This window comes from Drosophila serrata, unplaced genomic scaffold (genome assembly GCF_035046125.1).
Source record: "Drosophila serrata isolate PLE 108 unplaced genomic scaffold, ASM3504612v1 contig_240, whole genome shotgun sequence".
Lineage (NCBI taxonomy): Eukaryota > Metazoa > Arthropoda > Insecta > Diptera > Drosophilidae > Drosophila > Drosophila serrata.
The window spans coordinates 1,566,015-1,582,762 of record NW_028257138.1 but is presented as its reverse complement, the minus strand read 5'-3'; the positions used below and the strand labels follow the sequence as shown (position 1 = coordinate 1,582,762).

The following is a 16,748-nucleotide window of genomic DNA, read 5'->3' as shown; positions in this document are numbered from 1 at the left end:
GTTATAAAAGAGGCCCAGGATCTGTTATAGCTCAAAAACATTTTCATGGCCATCGCTTTATTTGCCCATCTCCGTTTGCCTTGGACATTCATGGGTTCCACTTTAATGACAGCAGCCAGCCCCGTCATCATCGCCATCATCATCAGCAAACATATTTTTAATTAGTTGTTTGCTTGTGCCCGAGAGGAAAAAAAAAAAAAAAGTATTTTTTCACAGGATGGAAAACGGGGCAAGCGGAATTGCATTGCTTTTCGAGTCTGTTCTACCGGCAAAAATTGCATAACAACTGCTATTAAAAGGCAGACAAGCAAATTAAAATGCACACATAACAACGTGGAGAAAATTTTGAAAAAACAAAACGACGGCAACAACAATGGGGGTGCGGGGGAAATCACAATAAGAACAACCGTGACGAGGCAACAAAAAAGTTATAAACTTTGTTTAAAAAACAATTACAAGTCTTGGAAAAAGAAACCAGAGACGGCGCGCGCATAAAGAAAATATTAAATATATAAACTTTACTGTCAATAAAAAGCGCCAAAAGGCGAGACGCTAAAAGAAAACTCTTTATGACAAAGGGCGAAATAATAATAAACCGAAGTCGAAGGGAGTTCTGGGGATTAAACGAGGCTACAAGGATGCGGATGCAGATACAGATACAGATGCGAAGCAGATACAGATACGAGTCCAGGCATAGGCACTAAACGGCCACTTAAACGTTGACTTGATTTAGCACCTCGTAACCAAGAGAATCCCAAACAAAGGCGAGCGGGAAAAATATACACAGGCGAGGGGCAAAAGTCACAAGTGGCCCCGGCCTTGCCAGCCAGCCAGCTATAAAAACAGATCAACAAAGCTGGAAAAAATAAAGTGAGGAGAGAGCACCAAAACCCCAGAAGAATTGCAATAAAAAATGGCCAAGCGGCCAGAACGAATGAATATGATGGGCGAAATGGAGATTAACAATCGGATTCCTCCTATAAAAACCGAGTGTATGCGAATTGATATCAAAGGGACTTGATAATTGTCCTGGGATAATCGTAAATTCTATGAAAAACATGGCAAAATTATGGCAAACAAGAGAAAATTCCCAAATGAAGTGGATATTTTTAGCACAACAATTTTACTTTGAGCTCCTACAAAAATTAAATTTATTTGTAATTTCTTCTTTTGTTTTCGCAATAAATAAGTGATTAAGTGATAAAAATAAGAGAAAAATTTATAAATACCGTTAGTAAAATATGTAACCGTCTTAAGCGTTGTAAATTATGGGAATAAATTAGAAAACACTCAGCTAAAATGCAAATACACAGTTACATAAGTTATTGTACATGTTATACATTATGCAGTAAAACTTGGTATGTAAGTATGCATACTTTATTTAAGCGAAAAGATACTTCAAAAATATGTATTTAATCCAGAAGAAAGCTCTCATTTACTGCATAATTTCCCTCTTACCCACTCAACTTTCCCTTCTGAACTGAGCCTGAATTATCGCTGAATTGTGCAATTTGTATCCCTCCTCGGGACCGCGCAGATCAAGTTGGCAGCCGTGGCACTTCATTCATATTCACCTGTAATAGCTTTCATTTGTTCTGCCAGATAGTACAGATGCCCCCAACTAATTGCGTCATTAGTTCTGCGAAATGAATAATTGCATATTCTCCGAGGGGCAATGATAGTGAGGCGTACCTATCAAAAGTTTTATCGCAAGTTTATCAACCGACTGGAAGCAACTGCAAAAAAAAACAGCATTTAAAGCCAGAAAAAGGCCAGTATAAATCCAGGAAAAAAATCCAAAGGCTGAGGAAAAAAATGAAGAGGCAGAGAAAAAAACATAAAGATGTCTAAAAAACGGAGTTCCAAAAGCTCACAGAGAAAAGATAGAGACATATTCATTGCAGGAGGATGACAGGCATATAAGGGTGCCTAAAAATGGGCTTGGGTAGACGAGAAAATATAGGAAGGGTGTCGCGTCCAAGGAATAATGTCCTGCGGCAGCTTTGGGAAATGAAAACTTCTTTGTAATGTGTATGACTCTCGGCCTTTGACGGTTACTCATCTTTGTTGCCTTTTTCTCTTTCTCTTTGGATACTCTACTCGGTAAGGTATTTCAAATCTTTTCAGATTGAGGTAGAATTCAATTTTATGGGCTCAAATTATTTTTTGCAAAATAAAATTTAAAGAAATATTAAAACAAAAGACGGTGAATACTTTTAAAAAAATATTATTTTATCATAAATAACCGATATATAGTAGTCGACCTTCCAATACACAGTGTATAAAGAGCTCCCTGAAATCGGATTTCTCTGTGAATTTCGTCCTTTTCCTGAGCTAAAAAAAATAACGCGAATCGCTTGCAGCTGATGAGTAGTCGAGTGTCAGTGTCTTTGGGGACTACGAAAGCAAACTATGTGGGAGCGGAGACCTCCTGACTGGTGGTGCCAACATGAAAGTGAACGCAAAAAGCGAAGGCGATGCTAGAGCGCGGTAAATTTATCACCCGAAAACCTCCAAACCGCAAAAGGCAAAGGAATTCATCGCCAGCCAGGAGCACCAGCAGCGACATCATCATCGTTGCGATGATGGCCATCATCATCATCGTCACCGTCATCGTTGTCGTTGTCGTCGTCGTCTAAAATATCACGTATACGTCGGAGGTGTTTAGAAGAAAGTCCGGTGGAGTCCCCAGTGGTCGATGGCTTCACTTTGCTCTCCTGTTTGATGTGGCCGCTATGTCCTTTAATATATTTCCTTAACTTTTTGCGCCTGTCTCGAGTCCCGTGTCTTTTCACCGACAAAGTTAATCCTTGGGCATCAATTTCCCGAAAATAATTTGAGCAACATCAAAAGTTTTAATATGCCCAATGATAATGGCGCCTCCTCGGGTCGCCTTTGCCGAAACTTTTTTATTGCTCGCGCTCCGTAATTTCTTTGTCATGAGTTATGGCACCCAGCTGGCCATATATATACCCGCCGCAACCTTTGACCTCCGCCCCTCCATAATAAGGCTGCGGTCAGCGATACTCATTATGCTGTTTATTGAGCACCTCACCTGCGGGGTAAAGGGCCAAAGCGGGCCAAAAAGAATGAGAACGACGGGTGATTCGAGTCCCTCTCTCTGCCCGGGAAGTCCTTGCGCCAGGATCTGATGAATCGTCATTGTTCCACTTCGGCAAAAAGGACAATAAGCGGGCACTCAGCATGGGTTCTCCACGGGGATGGAGAAAAAAAGAAAAATGCGGCTGCCGATTGCCAACTGATGAATCGCAATGACTTAATGGCCCAGCCAGGCGTTCCAAAAGGCGCGGGGCAAACTTTGATGGAGGAAATAAACTCGTAAATTTGCCGTGGGAAAGGACACTCTTAGAGAATTAGTCTTGAAATGCTTAGAGTACATTTAAATTATGTTTTAACAGTGAATAAATGAGAATTTTATTTTTTCGAATCAAAGCTGAGCCCCACAGTGTACTCCCAAAATTGCCATCACATATCGGACCAATCAGAGCCACAAACTCATTTGCATCGCTCAGGATCTGTCTACTACCCGTCGTATCAACAATTAGCGGCATTAACAACGTTTGGCCAATAACCGCTTTCGATCTTACCCCGCCGTTTTCCAATTTGGCATTTTCTAATCAACGGCCGCCACAAGGATATATTTCGCAATCACTGCCAAAAAAGAGAGGGCGGAGAGTGCAAAGCAGAAAAAGCTACGGAACAGGAGGAGGAGGACGACGAAGGCAATAAACAATCTCGGAAATAATGCGCACAAACGACAAAGCAATGCAATTAGGCGATATTACCAGGACACACAGCCAGGAAACACGGCCAGGACACGCAGACACAGCCATCGATAAAACAGAGCGCCCGAAATTATGCAACACAATACGAGGTCTCTTTATCGCTCCGAACGCCGCCCCATTTTTCTTGGCCAATTAAATGCATTTGATAAAAAACTAATTGCGAGCAGAAAGAGAACAGCACCCACACACAGGATGCTGTTGTTGTTGCAGGAAGCTGGATGCTGCCTACTGGCAGCAGGATTCGGGCGACACAGGATACAGGATGCAGTATGCAGAGTGCCAAGGATGGAACCCACCGAAGGACAGGCAGGCAGCAATAAGCGAGGAGTGCGAGAGCAGGTGCAACAACAGTTCGCTCATTTGTTGCAGGTGCACTGCGGAAAAAGGGGATTTTTATAGATGCAAAAATATGTTTAAAATATAAAAAATAGTTTAAAATAGAACCAGAATATATAAAAAATTAAGTGAAATTAATATCATTAGGAGAAGGAATTAATCAGAGAGTCCTCTGTAATATTTGAAAAATACAGGTCTAATTAAATATCATCAGTTTTAAGTAAAATATTATTTTTAACGTTTGTTATAGATTTGTAACCAAAGTTTGAATGTTAAATTTTTCCAATGTATTCTTTTTGTTCGCGTAAATATTCTACTTAAAAATATAACTACATATAGTGCATAAATAGTCAGTTTTCTGCTGCCATAATATTTATGATGGTGTTCCAGGAAAAAAGAAAATTTATCATATTGCATGGTAAACAAAAAACATGCAAATTACCGCACTTTATTTTGTACACACATTTTTTCTTCGAGTGCTATTGTTGGGTCCTCTGCAGCGCCTGTTCAACGTTGAAACAAGTTTATCAACGTGTGAAAATTGCGAAGCGCAATATGCACAGACAACAACAACAACAATAACAGGCGAAAGAAAAGCACTCTGAGAAGGGGTTGGGGAGAAACTGAGGGGAAAGTTGGGGAAGCGAAAGACCAAGAGCGAGGGAGGGAGAGAGGACGTCGCCATGCTGGCCGCATATTCAAATGCAAATCACGCCATCAATATGCAGGAGAGGCACCCACTATGGCATATTTACCCCTCGTATTCCCTCCCCCTATTTTCCATGCCCCTCCGTTCGCCATGAGCTCTCCAATAACCGAACGTTGCATTTTGACAAAATTATCCCTGGACGGGGTTAAATTTTGTGGTCATGCGATGCCGTCACTGGAGCTCCTCCAATGTTCGTTCCACTCTCCACTCTCTGATGATGATGAACTCAATGCCGATGACAAGGCATTTTTTTTTTGTCGCAGCCTCCAGTTCTATCCCCCGCCGTCACTAGTGAAGTCCCCGCTTACACGTGTCAGTTGCCAGGCTTCATTCGTGGACATCACTACTTATGCGATGCCACCAAAAAACTTGTAGGTTTTTAATTATAATAGCAAATGGAAAGGAATATTTAGTGGTAGGTAAGAATGCGAGAGGAGATCGAGGAAAGAACATTTTTTATGGTCCTTTCTTAGTTTTTACAGTTTCATCTCCGTGAGCAGATATATCTATAACAATAGGAGGGATTGAACTCAGAGAGAATAATAGCATTTTTAATATATATTGTTAATGTTAATTATGCCTTGCATAGTTTGGAGTATTATTTTTGGGCTTTTCCGGTCTGTTAGCTACGAACCAAGCCGCCCTCGCTTAACCGCCCGCATTGACCAGCTCAATTAAGTTAGAGCCTTGTGTTTGCGATGTCAGGGGCAACTATGGCGTTGGTGATGGCGATGGCGATGGCGATGGCGATGGCGATGACGATGACGAAGCCACTTTGGCCGGGCATCGATTTAAAAGTTTCGCATCTCAAGCCTCGCCCTCTCATCCTCGTCGGCAGCCCGGAAATTCTGGAGGGAGGTGAGAGGGTGCAACAAATAAGTCACTCACTTAAAAGTTGGGGCTACTCTGCAACGTTGCAAAGTTTGCTCAGTGTCCATGTCCATGTCCATGTCTGGATACCATGTCCTTGCCTCGTCGACGGTCAGTTAGTTTCAATTTTAGTTTTTTAGCTCCCAGCTCTGCTCCGTTTTCGCTCCTCTTTTTTGGACAATTCGGACACTGATTACATGTGACAAGTTAATGAGTTTGCGGCCAAACATGGCTTGTTGAGCAAATAAATTAATTAGTGCTCTAATTGAGTTTTTTTGTCGCCCGGCCAGTCCCTGCTTTAAATAATGCCCCATAAATCACATTTCAATTACGAGCCCTGATGAAATCGCGTTGGCAGGCCAGTCCCGACTTGAGCAATTTAATTTATTTGCGAAACAATTTCAATTTCCACGTTTTTGGCCCCGGCGGCCGTTGCCGTTGCAATAAATAAACAAATAAGTGCACCACAGTGTATGCGAGTTCGTTGAACTGAGATTTTACATTCAAGCAGTGCCAAAAAACGCAGAAAATTTATGTTCGCTCCGCCGCCGGCTTCAGTGTTGCCATTGCACATCATTAAGCGATAATTATTTGGAGCTCTGCGCGAGTTTGAGGGGAGAAATGATTGCGTTTTCAACAAGAGGCCTGCTTGCCAGCGAGGGTAAGATTGCGCAGTCCCAGAAACTTAAATGGATGAATTATGGGTAGCTGCTATGCAATTTTGCCTTCGTTGTGGGTTTGTATTTGGTAGAGTATGGGAAAAGTCCTATTTATTGTTTCAGTTTCATTCAAACTACTGTTTTCTGTAATTCTCTTCCTCTTTAATGTATTTTTAGCTCTTTAATAAGTCCAAGCTCCTAAATTCTCTAGGTAGAGTTTAAAGTCTTCGAATTCTGTTCTAACCAAATTTCTCCACAAGAAAATCCTTTTTTGCAACACTTTCTGGCTTCTATAGCTTCTCCCCAGTGCCTGCTTTGCCCATATATTATGCAAAATTAATTTTCAAACCCGAATCCCTGGAAAAGTTTTCGGACAATGGGGCCAAACCTTCTGACTAGGCCTAAGCCTCTCTCTTCGTTCACTCATTGCAACAACAATTGACTTTTCCCTGAAAATGTCCAGCAAAAAAAAAGCCAGTAAGAACTGGACAACTGAGCGGCTATTTATTTGTCAATTCGGAGAAGGCAAGCCTCTGGGAAGGCAACTAAGAACCAAATAAATATCTTACTTCGCAGGAGAATACGAGAAATGAAATGAAAAGCTTTGGACCCAGAAGAAGTAAGAACCGAAGGAAGAAGAAATAACAAAATCCCCATAAACACGACATGTCACAAAAGAAGAGGAGCTTCCTAATTTAAAGAAAAATCAAACTGAGGGAAATCTAAAAAAAAAACGCAACTAAAGCTGACACAGAATATTATACAGGAGGCAGAGAAGAGCACATATTGAACAAATTTCCTCAACTGGCTTGGCTTTCCCCAACTGGATTTCCCCAATGACTTTGTCATTTCTCCTCACATTTTCCTGTGTTTCGTTTCGGTTCGGGATTCCATTTGCATTTCAAATTCCATTTGACTGGCTTTCCCTTTGGCAGTTAATGTTTGTTTTGGATTGACAAAAGCCTTGACCGGCGACGACTAATCAGGATCTCAGCGCGCCTTCGTCCTAATTAATTTGCTAATGCATATGTATGAAGCAGGACAATTGCTGGGCAGTAATTGAAATTCGGTTAATTGAACAAGGAAGCCCACAGTAAAAAAACATCTTTTATCGTCTGCCTGTGTTTGAGCATAATAATTTCATTTATTTATTTTCTTCCTTTTTGGGTCAACCTAAACAGAAGCCACATACAGGAAATAAAAAGAAGAACGAAAAATAAAACAGGGGCGCAGTTTAAGAGGAAACTTTTCTGATTGATTTGAAATTTCCTTCTCTCTGGGTGCCATTTTTCCCAGGAATTCCTTAAGATTTGTTCGTTGGGATTTTTCAATTTTAAAGTGAGAGTGGTTTATTTAACGCCCTTTTTAATACAAGACTCTGCGCGGGAAATCATGCAAAACAATCATTTTGTGGAAGGCTGTAGGGCAAACAGAAAAAAACACACAAATCAAGAATTAAAGCTAATTTTACGAAGCCGACGCTTGTACACTCTTGCAGTTTGCATAAATGGTCGGAAATTACTTCTTCACTAGAAGAGTGTTCCCCAAAGTAATATGATATTTTGCTAAATTTATATACATTTCACAATACCTTTTAAAACAACCCAAAATATTTAAAGTTAATTTAAATTTTACAAGGCCTCTTAAACTTTTCCCCCTGCGTACCACACATTGCTGTACACTCGACGCTTCCGCCGCAGTCATTTACATAATTATAAGATAAATAAAAATTGCTGCCAGCAATAACAAAGTCACCCGGCTGGCGGCTTTTGTTTCATTTTTGATTTCTACGCTCTCCAAGGACAAGTTCTAGGAATTTATGCAAAAGTGTTGGCAGGAGGCGGAAACAGGAGATACAGAGGCGTGACTGGCTGGCTGGCACATGGAAATCATAAACAAAAGTTAGGGGCCGAGCGAGGAAGGGACTGAAGTGTGTGACAAGCGGATGCCAAAACAGGAAACAGAAAAACACGGACGGGGGAAAATTTTCAGAAACTCATTACGGAGGCAGGAGGTCGGCTGACGTAAGGATACACGCTGCATTTTATTCAATTTGGCATTCCGTGTGGCAGCTTAAGTGGCAGGCAGCCGAAATCGTGTCGAATATCGTCGCCTGCATTAACTTTTGACACTTTGATTGGTTCGGGCTGGCCAACAACTTTAGCACGTCGGTTCTTTTAATTGAAATCAGCAAAGTGCAAAGGCATTTATTCTTGCCTCGCTTTCCCTGCATTTCTCTCTGATGGCCGCAAAAAGATGTCACCAGACGCGGGGCTGGGTTTGGGGATTGCTGCATAATTGAGTTTATTAAAATTTGAATGGCGAACCTTAAATGTCTTTCCCTTGTTTCATTTACCTTATGAAATTTTAATTCGCAACTTATGAATATTTCATGCTCTCAAAATGCTTACACAATTTTCATTTTTTGGCCAAGTCAACTTTTTAGAAAGGGGAGAGAGGGGGATCGCAAAGTGCCGGGGTTCGCACATAAGAGCTGGCCCGACCGGAAACTTTGTCCCCAACATTTAGGTCAGTTGTCATTGTGTATAAGTGACGGTGGGTTTTCCAAAACTTAATTGTGCTAATTGAGGGGATGATAAGAAAGTTGCCGTATTTTAAGGTTAGTTATTGTGACAGCCTCTGTTTGTTGTGAATTAAAGGGGTCTTAAATGTATAAATCACTTGAACAATTCATGTAGCAAGCAAAATTTGTTGTCCGAATAACTAAAAAATGCAATTTCTTTATAACACAGCATAAGTTGCATTAGCAGTTAAATTAATACATTTAGTTTTTTATTTTATTTAAAGCACACTTTTTCGTTAATTATCAAAAGCCTGATCGGTAAGTAGTCCCATAACCAAAGGGTTTCTCTATCAGGATTAGCTTATTTCCCAGGAAATACCGAAGGAACGAGCTTACTTTTGTGAACCGCAGCTCAGAAGATAAATTCCCAGCACAATGAAGGATTTAAAATTCATTAATGAACACCTGAGAGCAACCCCGATCCCCTACCGCCAGCTGGTTAAAATCATCAATATTTGGCTGTCTTGGCCCCTTAATTAAACAGTTGATACGCCATTTTCCGTCACGCTTTCCCAGTCTTGCAGCTTCGTCCTCTTAAGGATGCTCGATTGGGCGGACAACGCAGAGCAAACAACTTAAGCTGATATGAAAATTATTTCGCTCTTGTGTCGACAATTAAATGCCACGCCCCGTGCATGTTTTTCCGCCACGCCCCCCGCCCCGCCCGAAAAAGAACATAATTAAAAACAGCAAAGTGCGGGGACCGCAGAGCGGGGAAGCGTGGCAGGTTGAAAAATCTGTGCATTTAATTGAAACCCGCTGGGGGACAGGCCGCAATCAGCTTGGCCCGGCGTCTCCTTCTCATAAATAAAATATGCCCAAGTGAGCCGGCAAAGAGTTTGTCTTAATGCCCTGCCCATGGCCTGACCATGGAGGTCGGTATACCCCGGCCCCGCCTTGCCCCGTCCCGCCCCACCCCTGGCGTCTGTCAATCAGGCTTTTCATCAGTTGCTGTCGCAGTTCGGTTTGCCGTGGCAAAAGTTCGTGTTCGTGTTGTTGCCTCTGTTGTTTTTGATTACTGGAAGTCGGGGCCATTTAGCAGCAGAGCCTCGACCGAGAGCACTGGGCCACAGAAACTCTGACATATTAATGAAGTTCAGGGTGGCGCAGGAACAAGTTGCCGCAGCAACAAGCTTTTTAAATCAATTCGCAAAAACAATTAAAAACTTGACTTTCGCTGCCACGCCCCCTTACGCGGCGACCCAGCGATCCGTCTCTTAGCGAGCAATGCGCCGACATTGCGCATACGACATGTGGCCCAAGCTGGGAACTGCGTTCAAAAGTTTTTCCCTGGGTGCCTCGAAAGCATTGTCATGGACACTTGGGGAAATTGTTGCACTTGTTTTGAGTGCAGAGAAATTATGTGTATTTTTTTTCGATTTACTGAAATGTCTTTTCAAATTATATATATTATATATACATATACATATTAATTTGTTATTAAACCAAAAATTAATCTATAGACCTCTTTTAGCCATTTCTTATACTAACCAGTATTTTTCTCAGTGCTGCGTCACACACAGAAAGCGAAACGAAGTTAAGAAAATTGTAAAGGGGTGCAAGTGGGGAAAAAAGGGGAAAACAAGGAGAGTCTGCTCGATTTTCTAACAGGCAAATACAATTCAGCAAAAAAGTTTCCTTGCGCTTTGCATAATTAATGTTTTAATGTCAATCATACGCACTGTGTGCCATGTAATATATGCAAACTGATTTTCGCGTTTTTCAATTTCCCTCGCAGTATTTGTCTGACGTAGAATTAAGTTTTTCTGGTAATTAAAGTTGTAAAGATTACTATTTACCATGCAATAGCCTAAACCACCGAGTTTCTGTAGTAACAGCAGGCATTTTAAAGGCATTACCAATATGATATACCTCTGAGGTCTATTCTTCCAAGATGTTTCTCCATCTTGGTGAAAGCGAAAGCTTTTCAAAATGGGGAAATCTCTTAGACACCTGCTGCCAGGGAAAAAAGGAAAATTGATTACACATGACACGCCCACCCGCACTAATGTGCAAAAAGCAAACTACAGTGAGATGAAAAATCACAACAAATACGAGTGTTCGCATTCACATTCGCATTCGCATTCAGCAAACAAACAAAACAGTGACAATGGCAAATAGTAATGGCATTGCCTTTGGCAGCAACTATGCCCCAGAAACAACATCAAACACTTTGGCAAGGGATTTTCAGATCCTACTGCGAACAATGTGACAAACGATGTGTGAAGAGTCGCTGAATCTGCTCCTGCTGCTTAAGAAATCCTTAAGATGAAGGAGCAAAAAGTCCAACCGAACAATTGTCACGGGGTCTGATGGGTTAAGGGTCGGGGCTGGTGTTGGGGTGTTTTTTTTTTTTTTTTTGCCACGTTACGTATACGCAGCGTTGGATTTGGTCATTTTTCATGGCTGGCACAAACGGGGAGGACGCCAACGCCAACGCCAACGCCGACGACGATGACTACAAATCGTGACAAATTCTTGATGCGGGTTAAGTTACACTTTTCCCCGCTCATTCCTCATTTGTGCCTGGGATTTCTTTTTGTTTTTTTCTTTTTTGGTGCTCCGCCAACTTTTGGCGTTTCGGCTCCGGAGGATATTCCAAAATATTTCTGACGTCTGGTGGACATATCAAAGAGATATTGTAAGGCTTTGCCTAGACTTTGCTGTCTTCTTCCTTATTCAATTCCGGAAGCCATGAAAATCGAGACGATAAAACACATAAAAAAGTAAATAAATAGACGCCGCCAAGGGTAAAATGAATTTTAAATATTTCACAGTTGAATGCTGCAGTATTTCCGCTGTCAACGCCGCTGGGTTTAATGCTTTACATATATGCTTCTACATTTAAAATTTTTCGGCCATAAATTACACTGGCCAAAAAGAGTGGTTAGCTCTTACAGCTTCCCGCCCACCTGACCATTCAATGGCAGCGTGTTTTTAATGCAATTTATGGTCGTTAAGGCGACAAAATATAATAAAAATGAATAATATGCCAACTGCTGTGCGGGTGATGCAACACGTGACAGAATCCTGCCACAGGACCCACAGAGCGTTCTGAAACACAGGACAGCACACATTACCACCATTCGGGAACCACACACACCCATGGAAATTTATGAGTGCCGTAAATAAATCGACGCGCCAAATGTGCGAAACAATGCATAACTCAAAACGGGCGCCAAATGAAACGAGAACAGCTCGATATACATGGCAGAAATATTGAAAAATGTATGGAATGGAGGAACAATCACAAATAACTACGGAACTCAATGCAAAACTAAGCCCGACCGACACTACTTCAAGGAGAAACACTTTTAATGCTCACAAATAAAAAGAGACTTAAATAAATGAAAACAAGAATACCTACACATGTTGTTTAAAGCCATACTTCTCAAGATTTCCTATCTCACATTTCCGTACATCCAGGCTTTTCCGTCAAGGCAAAGAAATCAAGAAAAATAAAAGCTTTCCGTCGAAAGCAAGTGCTTTTGGCGACAAAGTCAATCAATAATGCATCTCGTTTTACCAACTCTCAAAAGATACAAGCCAAACAATATAAATATTTGATGATGCCATATCATACATATATACACCTGCATGGGAGTTCATGCAGAGGGAATTATTAAAAGCCTGGCAGGTGATAGAGCATTCTGAGAGAAATAGAGGAAAAATTGCTTTTGAGCGACTGTGATAAACAATTCAATTTATCAAAAAAAAAAAAAAACATAAACTTATGTTAACTAAGATAAACAGTAGAAAATAAACTAAAGCAAACTTTCGGAAATAAAAAAACTTGTTAGCGGGAAACCTTTCTAAGGTAACGCTCGATTAATATCTAATCGAGAAAACTGTTCAAGTACTGGTTCATATAATCCACAAAGGAGTTTCGCCTTATTGATTAGTTTTAATAACTTATATTCCCCTCTTTAAAAGCCTTTATTTGCCATAAAACTCCCTTCCGATTGAAAGAAGTTCCTGCTTCGTCGCCCGATCATCATTATCCTGCATACACCTGAGCATGTATAAGCATTTATATCAATATACACGAAAAAACATTATGACCAAAGGGGGAAGGGCCTCATAAAAAATTCAAAACGGCTTAAGTAGCTTCAAAGTAGCCTCAGAAAGGACAACAAAACAACGGAGCAGCGAAAGTGAAAAGTACACAAAACCAGAGGAGAAGGCGTTGCTCTTTGGGTTCTCTGGATAAGGGGCGTGGCAGCTTGTTTTGACCCCCGAAATGAATAAAAAAATACATACCGACCCAACTCGGCACGCATGTTTATGAGCGTTTTTGCAACTGCTCTTGGCTTATCTTTTGGCCCGAAGTTTTTTCCTCCATGCCACCGAACGTGTGTTTGCTCGGAAATGATTTTAAAAATAACTTTTGGGGTCATATCACTAAATGTTCGGGCCGTGGTCGAGTGGATAAGGGTTAAAAATACTAAGCCGGTGATAAAGGTAGTGGAGGGGTTGGCTTTTAATCAAGGGGAGAGGACCAACTCCGTTAGCGTTTCCCTTCAGCTTGAACTGGTTTTCGGTCTCACGCGCCGTACAATTTATTAATAGGTATTTAAATTCGATAATTATTCACGCACCTTTAGAGGGGCGGGTGTTAAAAGTTAGTGAAGTGCATGACAAGGGTGTCAAGAATTTTATTCGGTTTTTGTTTTTGTTTCAAATCACAGATTTGTTAATTTAATGAAATATTATAAACATATACATGAAATCGAGTTGTATAGAAGAGTCTAGCGTACAGAAATAATATCTTAAAGGGTCTTAAATATATATTTGTATATGTTTTGTGTTTAATGTTATATTGCAACAGCACTGTTCTCAGTGTGCACCCTAAAAAATTGGCAACAATTTCCCCATTTCCAGCTGCCAAACAGATAAAAACGCACTTTCCAGGTAACGGGGAGGAAATGTGCGATGGTTGGAGAGTAAAGGTGCAGGCTCGCTGTGGGAAAAGCAAAGGAAAACACATGCAAGCTTTTGCTTTTTCCTTTTGCTACATATCTCCCCTCTGTGTGCGTGTTTTTATATTATTGCGAACTTTAACAGGGCTACAATATAAATTAAAATGGCGGGCACTCTACGGCAGGTACGGGGCCAATGAAGTTTATGTGCCGCGCACTTTACGCGAAATCATCCCCGAAACCCAAGCCCTTCTCCCTTGCACCCTACAATACCGTGCACTTTGCCCCCTGGCAGCTGCCATATGAGATTATATATCCAGGGTACATACACACACAGATGAACAGTTGAGGGTTAAGTATTAGTGACAGATGTCGAAAAAAAATGTATATAATTTGATAATTTATATATAGCAAGTAGTAATTTAGTAATTTATATATAGCTTTATATCTCTAAAGATTAAATTTAACGAGGAACCTGTCTTTGTATGCTCTTACAAAGTCATATGTACATGTATCGAAGCATTATTATATTAATACATAAGGAAATATTAATATATAAGAAAATATAAATACATAAAAATATAGTAAGCTATTCCTTCCTTTAGCTTCCTGACGTGAAACCGTTTTTATTTAAGATATAAATCACATTTTTAAAGGCCAGCTGCTATCGTTTCGACCGCTGCTGTGCAAATATACAAAGGATATACATGTCCATGTGAAAATGTAGAGCAGAGCCTACAGAAAGCGAGACAGAAGGAGATGGCGAAGGATGGCAGGATGTTGAAACAGATTCGACTCTTAATAATTTCCGCACTCGAGTTGATCGAAATCATAAAATTTTATGAGCCTACCAAGAGTCGAATAAGTGGAGCATGCTCCCTCTCTCTCTCTCTCTCTCTCTCTCTCTCTCTCTCTGTCTATCTGTGCCTTGCCACAGTACGTTGGCGCAAAATGGCTGCCACATTCAGTCAGTCAGTGAGTCAATGAGTCAGTCGGTGAGACCAACTCCTATGCACATCCACACTTACACACATATAAAGGGCCGGGAAAAAAGGCCAACAATGCGACAGATAGACAGATTCAGTCGTGAAAAGCAAGGGAAAAGCCGGCGAAAAACCAAAGAAGGCGTCTGTCCTGGGAGAACCTTTTTTAAAGCCTCCGGGCTAAATGAGCGTTAAAGTTATTTTCCTCTTTTTTTTAACCACACTCTGGGAAGGAAAGAATATGATAGATGGTTAAGAAGCTCCTGATGGGAATAGGACATAGAACTTGACATGGGGTAATAAAAAATTAGTCTGTCAAAAAGAAGATATATTGAAGTTGTGCCTATTGTCACACGTTAAGCATAGAGAATTCCTAATAAAATATAGTGTTCTACTTATTCTTCATGAGATTTGTTATCATTTGACAACACACTTGCTTAATTTTATTTCCTTGGCAAGTAAGTAAACCTGTAAAATTCCAGTTTAAAAGAGCAACACACATTTTTGTAACTAAAAAAATCATAAATACTGTTCAAAGATCAAAAAATCAAGATTTAACAATCTTACACGCTCCCATTAAATATTCTTTTTGGATGAGCTTTTAACAGTCTTTGCCTTCCCACGAAATCCCGGCAAGATTTTGCCTGATTTGATTTTTAGCTAACCATAAAAGTCGAACGAGCTCTTGAGTCCTCGAAAAATTCTGACATTCCCGGCTGGCTTTCATTTTCCATCATACTCGCATTATGCGCGAAGCTTCGGCTTAAACTTTTCTGTTTTTCCTGCTGGCTACAATTTGCCATTACGTCGATTTATGCGCTGCTGGGACTGGAAGAGTCCCGCCCCCGCTAAATAATGCACTTGGGAAATTAATTTTGCAGCTCTGGCTCAGCATTGGGATCGCCGAACGCCGAACGGCGAAAATCTTCGCCTGCATTAAGTCATAATTTCCGTGGTAGATAGCTGTGAAAGTGGGGAAAATTGCAGGGGCGAACTGATTGAAGTTTTTCCAAAAGAAATTCGGAATAAATTAATTCGATTGTGCAGTACAATCTGCTCAATTAGCAGAACAGAGCGGAGCAGCCTTTGAAGACGTGCGTTTCGGTGGCACATTCCCCCCAGGCTCTTCACTAATTATGTTGTTTGAGCACTGCTCGCTCTTTCGCTCAGGCTCTTGGGGATAGCTGCTCGAGCGAGACCGAAAGGCTACAAGTTTCTGCCATTTCCCTACATGTTTTGCCTTGGCTCCCAAGGCAGTCTGGTTGGGGGTGGCGGCAAGACACCGAGGGATATCAGGCCGGTGGTACAGCAAGACGAGCATGTTAACCATCCAAACAAAGGCAGCCGAGAAGAACCACCGACAATAAACAACAACAGAGGCAAAGGCAAAGACAGTAAAGTAAACATAAAGCAGTCAGCAGAGACTGAGATGAGCGCTACGCAATATTTGATACCCTTTAACTTGAAAAGAAAATAATTCAGAGGAAAACTAAGATGAAGAAAGTTATATAGGGTTTGACACAACAAGGTGCACATGCATTCCAATGGAATATTTTAATATAGATTATTGTTATTATATAAAAAAGCATAAGTAAATATAAAATAAGAATTTAAGAGAATTTTAGAATATTTTTGTATAGTTTTAAAAATCCTGAAATTTATTTAATTGCAATAATCACCTAAAAGAGGTAATATCCCCCTTTTACCCTACAATTTCTGGCACATAGGCGGCATCAAAAACAAAACCCCAGGCTGAAAGCCGTTATGTTTATTATGCCGGGCATGTGAGTTAATTCTTTGGACTGTTGAGGATGCTGTAGTTATTGTCTTATTGCTGTTGTTGCTCTCTGTTAGTAGGAAAGCCACGAACAATCCCCCCCAC

The 16,748-nt window shown here is 40.8% G+C and overlaps 3 protein-coding genes across 11 annotated transcripts in view; 1 reads left to right on the top strand and 2 right to left on the bottom strand.

Annotated features, from left to right (window-relative positions):
- Positions 1-16,748, bottom strand: part of Fas3 (fasciclin 3) — a 292,347-nt gene that overhangs the window by 193,381 nt on the left and 82,218 nt on the right. The gene's annotated exons all lie outside the window — the stretch shown is intronic.
- LOC110178111 (uncharacterized) overlaps positions 1-16,748 on the top strand; it is a 140,364-nt gene that overhangs the window by 51,065 nt on the left and 72,551 nt on the right. The window lies entirely within an intron of this gene.
- LOC110178105 (serine/threonine-protein phosphatase alpha-2 isoform-like) overlaps positions 1-16,748 on the bottom strand; it is a 29,501-nt gene extending 12,753 nt beyond the window's left edge. For both annotated transcript variants that reach the window (XM_086830407.1, XM_020945119.2), the window contains exon 1: positions 1-16,748. This exon is cut by the window's left edge. The gene's annotated coding sequence lies outside the window, so the exon portion shown is untranslated.